Below are 13,820 nucleotides of genomic sequence, written 5' to 3' on the forward strand. Positions count from 1 at the left end.
CTACAAACACTGCATGGGGTCATATGCCTCTGAAGTCACCAATCTAACATTTTGGTATTTAAGAACATCAGAGATCCCTTCAGCTACTCAAGGATTGGACCTGTTACTTTAATTACAGTGATTACCTTCCTGGATTCATCCTACTTCCCACAGCCTTAAAATTTCTATGCCCTATTCCTATCCCGCCCTTGTTCTTCAATAATTTTTTTTTTTTTTTTTTGCTTCGCACATCTTTAAAATTGTTTCTGTGCTTCTCAGAATTTCTAACCAAAGCAACTGAAGCTAGGGGGAAAAAATGAGACCTCAAATCACTTACCCAAGCTGGGTGGTTAAGATAATCTTTTTTAAAAACTGAGGTAACTAGTGTGGTTAGGAAAAGACAGTGAGGTAGAACTTGTTTTAGCATCAAAGACAAAGCTTTCAAACAGTACATTTTTATTTGACATTAAACAAAAAACTCCCCAATTTGTCTCAGTTGTGACATATAGACAGCTTTAGGTTGCTTTTTTGGTGGTCATCTTAACTGAACAAGACTTCTCAATCTTCAAAACAACCAAGGTTCAGATATTATGTGTTTCACATCAGTTCACAAGTCCAAGTGTATCTTCCATTCATCAGAGCATTTTGGCATAGATCCCCTTAAGGTAAAAGGGTAGATGCAAAGCCGTTTCTCTTTCTTAAGAAAAAAAAAAATTTGTTCACAACTTCTTTTATGCCACAAAAATCAGATGACAGAATGTTCTATTATTTTTGTTCATCAGTAGTGGTGGCCTTGGGATGCCAAAAACTGTTAAATGAAGACTGTTACTTTCTCTTTTCCAATAATGCATCTCTCATCCCTAACTGGAGAAAGCGGAGTTACTGAATCCAGCTAATAGTACATATTAAACACCAAACATTATTAATATCAGATATACCTTATGCCTAAATAAAAATGTATAAAGCAAAAACTACAAACATTATCCCAAATCCCCTTCAAATTTGCTCCCTCCAGCAACTATCCCCTGCCATTCTTCTATTTCCTTCTATATTTACAGATGGTATTGTTGTCTTGCCATATAAACTTTAAAGTTTAGATGCTTTGAAAGTATGTATGAATTATAGTGAACAATAAAGTCCTCTTTCTTTGTGGTGGACTGACTTTAGCTTTAAGACTACCTTATGATGGAGAGGTCACATAGATTTAATAAATTCCATAATTATATAACCCCAGGCTTAACTGATAGCCATTAAGCCAAAAATTATTTCTTAAAACACTTTTAGAAATGAGTAGGGACAAAGGACTTTGCCCTCATTTTAACAGTGACCAGTTATTAAAATTGAATTACACTAAAAACAGCAATCCCCAAGTTAGATCTGGAGGTAGCAATGCTTTTAAGACCAACCCATTTTTAGAATCAGGCTTGGCCTTTTCTTTCACTCTTCCTCCTATCCCACCCTCTGTGAGTGATTTAAAAATAGAAAAGGCCAAAGCCCATTTGGGCCTAGATGTAGATTTTTTTTCCCTCCAACATTTGCCAAATACTTTCAATTTCTATTATTCTTAAGATTTAAGCATGGTAAAATTGTTAGGCTATTTTCAAGTCTTATCTTCAGCAGGTTTTGATAGTGAAAAGGGAAAGATTTCTAAGTTGTAAGTTGAGAAGCTGTTGTTGCAAAACACAAATCATGTCTCCATCTCCAAACTTGCTAAGTAATATTAGAGGATTGTTTTTAAAAAAGACTTAGGCAGTGTATGTTTGTCACAGACAAAACTGTAAGTGTGTTTCAAAACCAATTGTGATTTGAGTATGAGTGGTTCTTCAAGGTTGGTACCAATGAGACTGAGGTTTGGGAATCAGTTGCTTCTCATCCCTCTTTTGGCCCACTATGGTCACAACCATTTTTCAGAGGGATGGGTTAGGAAAACTGAAGTGTTTTATTATAAGGAGGGATCCTGCAACTTAAGGAGCAAGCTCAGTAAAAACCCCTGCTTATTGTAGTGGCCAGAGTGGTTGAAGATGGAGTCAGAATTAAACCACACAATATTATTGAGGAAGTAAGCCATAGCCCTAATCAGAAAACAGGCCAAACGGCAAATTTTAAGTTCTCTGGGAAGGCATTCATTTTCTCATGTCTCCGGGGGCTAGCTAGAGAACCTAGCTAGAACCCAGCTAAGGAGCTTATACACAATAGGCATTCAAACATACTTGTAGAATGAATGAATAAATTTTAAAAATTAATTAACAATAACCTTTTCTCTTGCATACCAGTTTTCAAGCCAAGTAAGTGTCTTTCAGTCAAGATCTTTTTTGTTTTCTGTCTAGGAATTAGCACAATGCCTTGAAATAGACACTCATTCAATGAAGTTTCACTCCATTTCCTGTTTTTTTTTTTAGCTGCATCTCCAAGACAATTACCTTTTTACCACATCTATTTCATTTAGCATCACCTTCTTCAATGTTTGTATGAATAACTGAAAAGCTTTTTTATTCCTTCTCTACAAAACATGCCAAAGAGAAAGTGATCTGTTTAATCACTCCATCTCAGTATCTTAACATCACAGCTACTTTAGTTCTCTCAACTAATGAAAGAACTGCAATCTATTAAATTTGTTCTTGTGTGTCCTCCATGAACTAGTGAAATTATATTTTGGTCTAGGTCTTTTAAATCTCTTTATTCTCCTCAGCACTTAAGAACAGTACTTCATTCAAGTGAATAATTTACAAAGTATGGAAAATCTAGGAAGGATCTTTTTTATTGTCTTCCTGACTCTATGCCAAAATAATTTTAATTCTCATCTTACCCATTTAACTATAATAAAAACAGAATATTAATGAATTAAAGGACAAACCCTGAGGCCTTTTAACAATCTTCTGGCTTCAATCTAGGTCAATGAGCACATGACATTGATACTTTCTAGAGCCAAGAAAAATATCTTCATTTTACATTGAAAGAACCATATTTTTTTTCTATTTTTTAAATTTTCAAGGCAAGTCAATAGGTTTTCTGGACCAGACTTAACCAAGAAAACCAGAACAAGAATTCAAGGAACAGGAATAGGATCTGGAGAACAGGAACTCAAATATTTACTCAAAACTCAAAGATGTTTTTGGATCATCAGCTATGATCTTTGATCTAAAGCCCTTTAGACTAGGCCCCTTTCACTTCTCTTATGCTCAGGACCTAGAATGATGTATTTTATATAAAAGATGCTGTTCATCAAAGTAATCTAAAAGCCAACCTGAACCATTTTTTACTCTTTCAATGTCTCTATGCCAGGCCAGAGTGGATCAAATTCACCTCCATCTTCAGCATTCAGCATTTAAAAAATCAATGGAGAATGACAATATCTTGCTCTTTAAACAAAGAAACAAACAAATTCCATTCATTCAGTCAAGCCAGGGAGCAAGTGGCCTTCTGGTCTGGATTTTATCTTTCCACTTAGCTCAGCATTCAGCATACTGCCTTGCACAGCTCCATTCTGCCCATGTTTTTTTATCATCAAATAAGCTAAGCAATGGTTAAGTAACTTTTAGTTTGGATTACCACACATGTTATTTACTCCATCTGATAAGGAGAGTCATTTTTATATCCTAGAGCATACACAGTTCTGAGCTTTATAGATGGAAAGTAATCAGTAACCATTCATTAAGCCAACAGTTAATTCTTTAGATCTGTATAGAACAGTAAGCTTTGTAAAATTTACACAGATCTCTGTTGCAGGTTCAACAATAATGACAATGAATTTTTGCATCCCTAGTTGCTATCTCTTGGAATAAGAAAGAGTACGCAATCAATGTTCATTCAGCAGATATGGCTTATATTTGTATGCCAGTTTAAGACATACAAATTGATTTTACACATTACCTTCTGCTGCCCAGAACACAGTAAAGATGCATTATCTTCATATCTTTTATGCTTATCAAGGAGACTGGCACATAATTATCATCCAGTCTTGCATTCATCAGACATTTAGTCCTTTATGTACCATATTTGAAGTGTTCAATAATTAACAATCCTTGCTCAAATTTTTTCTGACTTTTTTATGGTATAATAACTATGATACAATTTTGTAAGCTTAGTATTAGGCATACCAACTGAGGAAATCAATAGTTACACTTATATGGTGCTTTAGAGTTCACAAAATACTAACATATGTATTGCCTATTTTCAGCTGCAGGCACAATAAAATGATAAATTTGTGTGTCTCTTTAGTGCCTATAACAGTGAGTTCACATAGTAGGCAACTGATATTAATGACCCATTCATTTACCGAGTATTTAAATTCTCAGTTTGTATAACTATTTATACTACCTTTCTCATAGTGGGTCAAGCACACAATGAAAATCTGTGGTTCAGATGGTAAAGAATCTGCCTGCAATGCAGGAGACCTGAGTTCACTTTCTGGGTCATGAAGATCCCCTGGAGAAGGGAATGACAACCCACTTCAGTATTCTTGTGTGGAGAAATCCACAGAGAGAGGAGTCTGGTGGGTTACAGTCCATTGGGTCACAAGAGTCAGACACGATTGAACGACTAACACACACAAATGTCTGTCTCACGTAAGTTTTGTTCACAGAGAAAACACCTAATGTTTTGTATTTATGTAGTATTTTATAGTTAGAAAGCTCAATCTCATTCATTACGTTTTCCTGTTACCCTGGAAAATATACTGGTAATAATTCGGTTCAACATCACCAGTAAAGCCTTTATTGATTAAAATATGTAATATCTAATTCCTTATATCTAAGTAGTATAGGACATAAACATCCCTCTTATTACTTGGGAGCATTGTCTTGGATTTCACAGTACCTGAAACAATAGCTGGCATATATAAGGAAATTAATACTTATTCATTCATTCATGAACATATAGCCCATTGATATTTATACAGTGCTTTAGTACAAAGCACTTTAAAATGTACTGCCTAAAAATTTTAATTATTCTATAATAAGAACATTTTTTTCCTTTGACATCTGTAGAGCCCAGGATGTTATCTGGCACATTATAAGTAATCACAATAGCTTAAACCCCTTGTGTTTGCAGTATACTTTATAGTTTAAGGGTTTGGAAGCCTGGCATGCTGCAGTTCATGGGGTCACAAAGAGTCAGACACGACTTAGCGACTGAACAATATTTTCTTTTCTGTGACTTGGAATACTACACCTTTACTCAAAATCACCATAGCCACAGAAACACAATGGCCACAAATATATGAATTACTCATTTATCATAGACTTAATTCCTAATATCTGTACTGTATTACATACTTTTGAGAAAGCACTTTATTCACGCTTTTGTTCTTTGTATATACAGTGCCTAGAAATGTATATACCAGGTAATCATTCATCAACTCTGAAAATTGTGACAAGCTTTTAAAGTGCATAATAGTTTATAACTCACATTCACATATTTTTCTTCATATCACCTGGATATGACCATAAGTAATCATTGCATCCTTAGTGCATACAGGGACAGGCATAAAGAAATTAATATCATTCAGCAAACAGTCCCTGGCAATTACATCAGGGGTGATAAACTGTGGCCCACAGATCATATTTACTTTAAAAAAAAAAAGCAAAGAGAGACCATATGGCCTGCAAAGTATAAAATAATTGCCATCTGACCCTTTACAAAAAGGGTGTGATAACCCTTGATTTACATAAGGCTTCACAACTGACAATGCACTTTCAAATGTTAGCTGTGCATGGGTGCCAATACATTATTAATGAGAATGTCTTGCTTTTTTTCTGTGTTTTACAGTGCTTTCATATATATTATCACTAAAATTATCTTTATTTGTGGTAAGAGAAAAAAAATCAAGGAAAGGATTAAGCCTGCTAAATATTCCCAAATTTTCTCACTTTTAAGCCTAGAGGTGGGTATTAAACCCAGGGACAGAACTGATGCAGCTTACCACATTATTAGGCCACTACTATGAACAGGGAGTTCACGCTCCTTCCTTGGGGCCTCACTATGTGTTAGGCCCAATCCTCCTTCATAACCATCAGTAAGAACCCCAAACCTCAGGTGTCCTGCTCACCCAAACTCAAATAAGTAAGATGTTGCTGGCTGGCAATTCTCAGCAAACTGGCACATCTGTGTATTTCTTATCTAATTCTTCTCATTGGCCTGGAGCATCTCTTCACATTTTCTATAGATAGCTTGGCACTTGTTTCCCCTCAGTAACTGAACCCGATACTTTTCTTCTCTCATCAGCCTAGAGCTGCTGAGGAAAGAGGGGACTGAAATATAATGTCAGCTATGTGTCCCTCTCAAGTGGAGAGGAGGTGAAGAGAAATGGAAGTTTAAAACTTCAAAAATTAATAAGTGGCTCAAAACTGTAATAAAAACAGGCCAAAGCATAATATTACTGGTCTAAAGATATGTTTTTTTTTAAAGGTAACAGCAACATCAAAAAGGATATTTCAAAAGAAGTAGATTTAAATGGAGACATGAGAAGAAGGGAGAACTAAAAATGTCCGAGAGTAAGGAAAGGAGCAATAGAGAAGAGCTGGGGTTTAGGATTCTCATCTTGGAATTTCCTTTGGTCCTGGGGCTTCTTTCCTTCCTGGTATCTCTGTCGTGAACCTCCAGTTTCCCATCTAATTTAGTCTTGAAACATCTGTCTCTCTTGGGCCTTCTGTCTTATATAGATAGGTTTGAGTCCTGGGTCTTTATGTGTGCTTGGGCACTTCCATCTTTTGGGTCACAGGTCTTCAAGTCAAGGTTTTTTAATCCCATCCTGGGTCTTTGGCCTTCTGTCTCACCAAGACTTGAGTCTTCTATCCAACTCCAGTCTAGACATTTGGACCTTCTGTTGGTTTTGCATCATCTCACAGGGCGGTCTGGCATAAGGAACAGCTCGGCAATGCTTATTTTGATAGCTGACACTCTGCACCTACTGGAAGGGGTTAGGAGACCCCTTTACAAACACACACAAGAGTACACACACACATGCACAAAAAAACATGCAGGAGAGAGAATTGCATGAAATCAAAGAGGGGGAGACATAGACTCAAGAAATACTCAAAAGTGAATAGAAAGGCAAAAGGAGAGAAGAACCAAGAGAACAGAGATGAATGCTGAAATTGAAAATCACAAAGAACAAAGAGACACTGGGGCACACAAAGCATGGGGAAAAAAAGAGAAAATGGCCCAAGAAAGACACAAAGAACATGTAGGAAAGAGAAATGTGCAAGATAAAGAGTAGAAACAGCAGAAGGGTAGCCAGTATCAGAAAAGGTGAAATGTCAAATCAACAAGGGGAACAGGTGACAGAATTCACAAAGAGAAAAAGAAGAGAGGCAGGCATAGCAAGAAATGAGCAAAAGGTACACACAACCCAAGAAGCTCAAAGAAAACAGTGAAAGAAGAGCTAGATCTAGCAGAGCAAGGAGAATCAGTAACAAAATGAAGAAAACTAGAGAGAGACATCTAAGACAAGACACAGACCACTCCTGAGTACGAAAAAGTAAATGAGACAAAGATACACAGAGAAGAAACCAGCAAGAGAATCATGGAAATGGGTAAGACATACTTTAGACAAGAAAGACCAAAGACATTCAGAGAAGAAATAGACAAGCAAACAAATACACACTTATGAGTTTAAAAGATAAGCAAAAGCAGACATTCGTGGAAGAGGGTAAGAAATAGAAGAGACAAAATACAGTGACGAGCATGATAAGCACAGGAAGTATCACAAAGAGAAGAAAAAAAGTGCATTAATAAGTGCAATAATCTGTTATTAGTGTCAATACTATTTATATTACTACTAGCAATAATAATTATAATAACAACAATTACCACCAGCACAGATACTCTTCTACTTACAAATTTTTAATTTGGGAATTTTTTATATAGAACCAAACCACATCAACTCTGTGCTACTAGATGGTATCAGTGGTCACTTGTATTGTGTCAAATGAACTTCTTAGGTTACCCTTTACCTACCATGTACTAGGCACTGTACTAAGCACTTTACATAAATGATTTCATATAAGCTTCACAAACAGACAAGTCTAATCAGACTCTAAATTGCCAAAAGGTTGTTCACGTAGTGAGTGGTAGAGGTAAACACAGAATATGTGCCTCAACATTCTGCTACAACTTTCCCAAGATTTCCAAGACAACCAAATAAGGTGCCACACATAAGTGAACATTATACATAGTAAAGGGCCTTTAGAGAGCACCTAGTTAGTCCTCTCATTTTATACCTTCACCTTTCCCCATTCCTTTATAAAATTAACTTGATTTTCATACTTTTGATGATTATAATGGCTGCTTCAGGGACTAGGTTTTCTTTAATATTAAATCTTAACTGCAGATTTGCTCACAAGAGTGAGAGAGGCCAGCCTTTCAGCAAAAAACAAAAACGTTTTTGGCTTAAGTTTCTATATGTTTAGGCCTCTAAGGGTGGCAAAAGATCTATGTAGAAGAGATAAACAGACAAGGTGAAACTAAATTACCCTATGACACAACTGGTACACAGACTATATCATCTTTTGAGTTGCTTTAGTGAAACCAACTGTTAATGTAGGTTACTGGTCGTCCTCCCATCTCACATTCAGCACCTCTTCCACCACAGATCATTATACGTCATCTGACACAAACCTCCATCAAACAGCCATTAGCTCTAAAATAATCCTCGTAGGATTACACCACCAACAACTTACTTCACTTTGCTATCCTAAAATGCTAGCATGCCAGACATGTTGATCTTCCTTGGTGTGTTCACATTTCTTGCTCTTTGCACTGCTTCAGGGAAAGATAATGATTTGGCAAATATGAAGGGAACAACCAGGAGCTACAAAAGAAAACAAGAAAGAAATCATGTAAATGCCATGAAGTATTAACTGAGTACTGTGCTAGAGTTATGGGAAGATCCAAATTAATGAGCTACAGAAACTGTCTCTACAGAGCTGAGAAAAATATAAAGTTGACACTTTTAGATCCTTAGAGATAAAACTAATATAACTGCTTCATTCAACAGAATAGGAAACTATGGCATAAACAGGAAAATGTCTTGCCTAATAACACTCGGGGAAAACCACTAGACCATTCAGGTATGACCTAAATCAAATCCCTTATGATTACACAGTGGAAGTGAGAAATAGATTTAAGGGACTAGATCTGATAGACAGAGTGCCTGATGAACTATTGATGGAGGTTTGTGACATTGTATAGGAGACAGGGATCAAGACCATCCCCAAGAAAAATAAATGCAAAAAAAGCAAAATGGCTGAGGAGGCCTTATAAATAGCTGTGAAAAGAAAAGCAAAGAAGAAAAGGAAAGCTATACCCATGTGAATGCAGAGTTCCAAAGAATAGCAAGGAGAGATAAGGAAACCTTCCTCAGCGATCAATGCAAAGAAATAGAGGAAAACAATATAATAGGAAAGATTAGAGATGTCTTCAAGAAAATTAGAGATACCAAGGGAACATTTCAGGCAGAGATGGGCTCAATAAAGGACAGAAATAGCATGGACCTAACAGAAGCAGAAGATATTAAGACATGGCAAGAATACTTGCCATGATGTTGTGATACAACATCATCAATCACAACCTTATTCCTTTAATTGGATAGTAATCTGTACAAAGCCTATACAATCAGGACTTTCTACACTGAACAGTTACCTCTACCTCCCAACCTGCATCCCCCTAACCATTCTCTCTCATCACTGACCTAGAGTACGCAGTGTGCTAGTCCTTTAGATCCAGTCTGATGATAGACAACTTTGTGCCACTTCTAATCACATTCCCATTCACAGCTGTGAAGCTTCTGTCAATTAGCAGGTAGAGCATAAAAAGATAAATCTCTGTTTTATCTTCTCAAACAGCTTTTTTTTTGTTTTGTCCCACAGCTTTCCCAAGGCATCTTGAAGTATGTAAATGATTGGCAAAGTTCTCCAACAGGGCCTCAAGGGAGACTTTGGGGATCAAAGGGTCCAGAATGATGATCTGCCCATGATCAGTGTCACAGATGTGTCAGTCATCACACATGTTCTCCTAAAACAAAGAAAAACTTAGCTGTAAGCCTCTACCACATACTACAGTCCCATCCTAAACACCCTAACTAATGCAGCCTGCTATTTTCTTCACATTGTCATTTTAACCCATGTCACACTCAGTAACTTCCCAGGTTAATTAGGAGGCAGGTTTTTTTTTTTTTTTTACCAAAGCAGACATAGATGACAATGACTAAAACAATCTAAATGAAAAGCTAAGTGCAATGTATACTGCAAAACAAGAAATTAAAGACTGTTTATTATGCTCTTAGGGATAGTTTACCCACCTCTGGATGTGTGGTGGTTGTCTTGAGACTTCACCTTCTTAACTGGGCCCAGGAAAGAATCTTGGTAGAACCTCATGGCCTAGAGTTGTTGCTCAGTGGTAGTGAGTCTTTCCCCTGGAGGATCCTCATGCCCCATCTCCACCTAGGAATCGTCAAAGGGAATGGGTCACTAACACTGTAAAGCAACAGGCCTATTCTTTTGAGGTAGATCTAGAAAAGAGATAAAAGAAAAATAAATTACTGAAATGCAGTATACTGCGAAAGTCTATCCCAAAGAATAACTAGGGGTTAAATTAAACTATATCTACCCTTTTCTTCAGAGTAAGGACTGGAGATTTAGAACTTTATATTCTATTAATAGCTACCAGCCTAGCAACATGCAAATTCCTCTATTCTTTCAAGCTCCATTCCCTGTACTTCCCCTCATTTCCAAGAGCAATTTAGAGCTGAATAACTAGCAAAATTCCCATGTTTTGTTTTAGTTACCAGTCTCTACTGATTAATAATCCTCTAGAGCAGTGGTCCCTAACTTTTCTGGCACCAGGACCAGTTTCATGGAAGACAATTTTTCTATGGTCCAGGGTTGCAGAAATGATTTGGGGATGATTCAAGTACATTACATTTTGTTGTGCACTTTATTTATATTATTATTACATCAGCTCTACCTCAGATCACCAGGCATTAGATCCTGGAGGTTGGGGATCCTGCTTGAGAGCATGGATTTTTAATGTCCTTGTGTTCTCAAAAAATAAAGTAGACATCAAGAAATTAAGGGATTGAAAATAACAAAAGGAGAAGCTAGCTTTCTCTATCAAGAGAGCCATCAAGCCACTTGAGAAGAATTCCAATGTGGTCTGACCCATGTGAATTCTGTAAGACGTTGCCTCATGCTTCTTTTATAAAGTACTATTGTAAGAATTGAGCAATCCATCTCAACAAAAGCACGTCTCTCTCACCTAGTTTTGTAGCATTCCTCTTTTATTAATAATTTGTATATTAAGCAATAAGATGTTGGAGCATTGCCAAGGTAAACAGAATTGTTTTCTCCTCAATCTACATGGTACAGTTCTTGAATAGCTTATATAAATGAGGTACCACCAAAGTACCAGGATATTTTTAAAAATCAAGAATTGCTACAGGCACATAAAACCCCAGTTATTACAGCAACTAAGCAAATCTATGCAAAAGGAAAAACAAGGATCCAATAATGTAGCTTACACAGGCCCTTGGGTCTCTATTATTCTACTCTTACACTCAAAAAGAAAAAAATGTATAGAAATTGATGAAAATTGGCTCACGTTCTGTTTTTAAAAGGAGAGCTATAGGAAGTTAAAGCCTTTAAACTCAAAGACAGAATTCACACAATAAGCTCCTTACATTACCTCTTTCTCCAGGGAAACTGCAAGCCATCCTATTAGATTGGTTGGAATTTATCCAGATTCTCAAAAGGAAAGACCTGCTGAATATGGAGCTTCTTAAAGTTGCTTGCAGTTCTCAGGTTTGATATGCTTGGAATGTCCTTGAGAAGAAAGACAGGGCAGGGCTCAATATAATATTCATGGTGAGATTTGACAGAAAACAACTGAGTTCTGTAAAGCAATTATTCTTCAATTAAAAAAATAAATAATTTTTTTTTTAATGCTGAGAAAACCTCAACAACAATTAAAACAAAAAACCCCACTAAGAAGCATTAACCTGAAGCATTAGATATAGGTATCTCCTGTCTTTCATCTCTAGCTTGTTGTCTCCCTAAGGTCCTGTAATGGACAACACTGGCAGTATCACAGAAGAACTAAGCAAGTATAGAAAAAAGAGCTAAATGAAAGTATGAGTCAAACCAATAGCCACCTTAAGGGCTGTCTAAGTTTGTGGCCTAAAGGTGCTAAAAATACTTCAAGATGCAAAGCAGCAGAGGAATTGCTACTGCTGCCTGGAAGTACAATTGCCTTGATCATTTTTAATAATTAGTTACCTGCCCTTACTATAGGATAGAAGGTCACTGAAGAAGGTCTAAGTCAGGTTTGCAATCTTGAAAGTATTTTTTATGTTATGGTATAGTGTGGAAAGAACAAGGTATGGCTTCCAGATCCCTGATCAAGAATTACCACATTATAAGGATCTATTACAACATTAAACAAATCCTAGACACTCACTCCCTGGAAGGAAAGTTATGACCAAACTAGACAGCATATTAAAAAGCAGAGACATTACTTTGCCAACAAAGGTCCATCTAGTCAAGGCTATGGTTTTTCCAGTAGTCAGGTATAGATGTGAGAGTTGGACTATAAAGAAAGCTGAGCATTGAAGAATTGATGCTTTTGAACTGTGGTGTTGGAGAAGACTCTTCAGAGTCCCTTGGACTGCAAGGAGATCCAACCAGTCCATCCTAAAGGAGATCAGTCCTGGGTGTTTATTGGAAGGACTGATGTTGAAGCTGAAACTCTAATACTTTGGCTACCTGATGTGAAGAGCTGACTCATTTGAAAAGACCCTGAAAGACTGAGGACAGGAGAAGGGGATGACAAAGGATGAGATGGTTGGCTGGCATCACCAACTCAATGGACATGAGTTTGGGCAGGCTCCGGGAGTTGGTGTTGGACAGGGAGGCTTAGCGTGCTACAATTCATGGGGTCGCAAAAAGTCGGACACGACTGAGCGACTGAACTGAACTGATCACTTTGCTTAGTAACAGTGTTTTCCTCCACTCTTCTTCCTCTATGAACCACAGAATTTCCCCCAAATTTTATGGTACTCATCAGATTGCCCAACACCATAATAATTTGTTCACTTCTGTATCCACCATGAGATAGCAGATTCCTGGATAGGAACTATGTCTTTGATTTTACTATTTATTCCAGTGCCTGGTCTAATAAATATTTGTTGAATTAGCAAAAGGATTATCTTGAGTTTGAAGATGCCCACATTCCCAGAGCATCCCTTTCTACAACTGCTAGAGATTTTATTTCAGGCAGTGAACTGAAATACAACTCCAAGATTCACCTTTGGATGCTGTCCAGTGCAGGCTTCAATCCACCTAAACTTGATCCATACCTCCTCTTGAGTGGGGGGAACCAGCTCAGAATTCATCCCTTTAAAACAAATTCCAATAAATAGTTATAGCTGTGTATTAATATTGAATGATAACTTGATTAACTACAATAAAAGATTTCATAAGCACAGACCAGTGTTTCTCAAATTGGGGTGATAAGAACCCTGGGGGTTTGTGGATATATTCACACGATCTCCAAGTTCTATATAAATTATTTAAAATGTTATATAAAATATTGTATCTTTGACAAAGCTATTTTGAAAGTGGAAACCATGTTTACTTTTCAAATAACTTAATTCAGTGTTACTCAAAACATTTACTCTTTAGGATCTCAAGAAAACTTGTTTCTTTAAAAGGTGCTGCATCCTGACAAATTACTTCAGTTTGAGAAACAAGAAGGCTCAGGACTATTCATGTATTACCTCCAGTCAGTCAGACAAATATCTTTAGGCACTGGCTGGGGGAAACAAGCTGTGAGGAAATATAGATATGAAT

General features: G+C 36.9%; 1 long non-coding RNA gene across 4 annotated transcripts in view; it reads right to left on the reverse strand.

Moving 5' to 3' along the window:
* Nucleotides 1-418: 418 nt before the first annotated feature.
* LOC139033137 (uncharacterized) overlaps nt 419-13,820 on the reverse strand; it is a 32,471-nt gene continuing 19,069 nt past the window's right edge. For 3 of the 4 annotated variants that reach the window (XR_011485744.1, XR_011485743.1, XR_011485742.1), the window contains exons 2-7: nt 13,277-13,365; nt 11,659-11,795; nt 10,277-10,486; nt 9,668-9,990; nt 8,658-8,788; nt 419-7,581 (exon numbers count right to left, since the gene is read on the reverse strand). This is a non-coding gene — a long non-coding RNA (uncharacterized lncRNA). The remainder of the gene's footprint in view (nt 7,582-8,657; nt 8,789-9,667; nt 9,991-10,276; nt 10,487-11,658; nt 11,796-13,276; nt 13,366-13,820) is intronic. The other variant, XR_011485745.1, reaches the window with a different exon arrangement.

The sequence above is a fragment of the Odocoileus virginianus genome, chromosome X (genome assembly GCF_023699985.2).
Source record: "Odocoileus virginianus isolate 20LAN1187 ecotype Illinois chromosome X, Ovbor_1.2, whole genome shotgun sequence".
NCBI lineage: Eukaryota > Metazoa > Chordata > Mammalia > Artiodactyla > Cervidae > Odocoileus > Odocoileus virginianus.